This window comes from Lactuca serriola, chromosome 2 (genome assembly GCF_051521515.1).
Source record: "Lactuca serriola cultivar US96UC23 chromosome 2, Lser_US96UC23_V15, whole genome shotgun sequence".
NCBI lineage: Eukaryota > Viridiplantae > Streptophyta > Magnoliopsida > Asterales > Asteraceae > Lactuca > Lactuca serriola.
Genome location: NC_136409.1, coordinates 113,865,544 through 113,868,218, shown reverse-complemented (window position 1 = coordinate 113,868,218; position 2,675 = coordinate 113,865,544). Strand labels below are relative to the sequence as shown.

The 2,675-nt window shown below is 36.1% G+C and overlaps 1 pseudogene; it reads left to right on the top strand.

Annotated features, from left to right (window-relative positions):
• The first annotated feature begins 257 nt into the window (after nt 1-257).
• Nucleotides 258-2,280, top strand: LOC145089485 (3-isopropylmalate dehydrogenase, chloroplastic-like; annotated as a pseudogene).
• The last annotated feature ends 395 nt before the right edge of the window (nt 2,281-2,675 follow it).

The following is a 2,675-nucleotide window of genomic DNA, read 5'->3' as shown; positions in this document are numbered from 1 at the left end:
TACATTTTATCTATCTTTCATCTTCGCAATTGACTCTCCTCTCTGATACTCTCTCCTTTAGATCTCCCTTCATTTTCTGCCTCCTGTCTCCCTGTAAACCCTAAGCCGTCGCCACCTCCCTTCTCTCTAGCACGTGCTAGGTTTTATTTTCTTCCAAACTTTCGCTACTCTGGAACTGGCGTTTTTTCTTTTGACTTTTGTCGATTTCTTTGGAACTAGCGTTTCACTTGGCGTTTCCTTTTAGCAAGTCGTTAACAATGGCTTTGCAGATTGCGAGACGTTTCCTCCGAATCCACACAACGGATGAGGTATTCACAACCAACTTCAGGAACCCTACCAACAGGATTTTCTCGTCGACCGATCGGAGCTATTCTTCTAGCTCCTCTGATCTCATTCGTGCTACTCTCTTCCCCGGCGATGGTATTGGTCCCGAGATCGCAACCTCTGTCAAACAGGTTCAATTACGCCTTCTTTATACTCAATATATTGCTAAAACTTAATCCTTGTTTGTTTAACACACTTTTGTTATTCTTATGCTGTTGTTTTCTTCATTTTTAGGTTTTTGTTGCATAGTTTGGGGTTTAAGAATTTTGTATAATCATTCTATTGTTTAGTTGGTATAGATTCAATTTAGAATAGTAATCGCTAATCAAATTATGTATGTATGTTGAATTTGCTTTTCTCATTATGCTGATATTCAATGCTGTAGAAGTCCCAATTGAATGGGAAGAACATTACGTAGGGACAGAAGTAGATCCCAGAACCCAAAGCTTTGTCACATGGTAAAGTCGAGAATCTGTTAGAAGAAACAAGGTTGTATTAAAAGGTCCCATGGCTACACCAATTGGAGAAGGTCATCGTTCCTTGAATCTCACTTTAAGAAAAGAACTAAACCTATATGCAAATGTCAGACCATGTTACAGTCTACCTGGTTACAAAACTCGATATGATGATGTGAATCTCATCACAATCCGTGAAAACATAGAAGGAGAATACAGTGGTCTTGAACATAAAGTAAGTTTGTATCATCTTCATATAGATTCATCAGTCATATCATACATGATACATTCAAATCAATGTTATGCAAATTCTGATCTTTCTACTGGTTGTCAGGGGAGTTGTTGAAAGTCTTAAAATCATAACACGTCATGCAAGTTTGAGAGTGGCTGAATATGCTTTTCATTATGCTAAAGCTCATGGTAGAAAAAGAGTTTCTGCTATACACAGAGCTAACATCAATGCAGAAAACTGATGGCTTATTTCTAAAGGTATTAAATTTACATAGCTTTTACCATCTTTCATACTTTCATTACACTAAATTTTAATATTTACGATTTGATCTCGCTATTAAAAATATGATCTTTTTCCCTAAAACATTAAGTGTGGAAGGAGAGATAGAGAAAGGAGGTTCACCGATGGGAGTGCCAGAAGAACCAAAGCATCAAATCTGAAGCATATCGAAAATGCATCAAATCTGAAGCATATGGTGATGCAGTGAGGTTCTACACTGGAGCCATGCCAACATTTAAGGTTATTTGATCAGCTTTTCATCCTTTTGTGTTTTGTTATATAAGATGCTTATAAACCCATGCAATTCATTTATCTTTTTGCTCTGGATGTTGAACTTTCACCAGGCATATAGGGACTCCTCATTGTAGGATTGTAAGAAAGCACCTGAAGAAGTAATTCCAATTATCATTAACAAGCTTCAGGTGTATTCATGGTTAATTTATTTCTGATAATATTATTCAGATCCTTATATAGCCGTTTCGCATATATGTCTTTTAGGATAAGGTTATGCATGCTGGAACAACAGTGGATACATTCTTGAGGGAGAATCTGGTAATTTCACTATATCATATCTACATACTTCATCATTTACTACTATAATAGTAATGTATGTACATTTTCTTTACACATATTTGTAACTGACTAACAAATCTTTACTCATAATAGAAACAATGCAATCCTTAAATAGAACGTCCATTGCTTATATTTGTAGCAAGATTTATGAGCAATTTGTAAATGTTTTATGTTTGGATACAATTTCAGGATTGGCTAAGCAGAGCGACAAATTGGGCTAAGTTCAGTGCGACAGCTAGACTAGGTGTTATCCATGGAGGCCATTTACAGCAAGGAAGATCACTAATGGCACCTTACCTTCCACAAAGTGGGGCGGGTGGTGGTGGTGGAGGTGGTAGTCCCTATTCAGAAGGGGTTGCACTTTATGCTCTTGGTTTAATCCATTTACAGCAAGGAATAACTATTTTATGCTCTTGAAATGGTTAATCTGGTTGACCCTAAAAAGGTTTACTTTGATTCAAGACTGATTACTCTAACTGATTGCCCCAAAAAGCATCACAAAACCCTTGATGTGGTACTTGTTCAAGAAACTGTTGTTCTAATTCATGATGATACAGAAAGAGTAAGCACTTTTACACTACATTTAGTTTGTACCTAAGATCTTGATTTTAGATTAAAAAAGTTTCAATTTTGGAGTAAACATGTTAAAGATTAGAAAGCATAGGGACCATTTTTGTAATTCAATTAAAAATTTGGTTACTTTGAATATGTAGGTCTGGGGGGAAGAAGGACAAGGAGAATCTTATTTTGATGGAAAGGTATCATTTTTTTGCTTCAAGTTGTAAAGAATTAAGATGCAGAGGTAATAAATC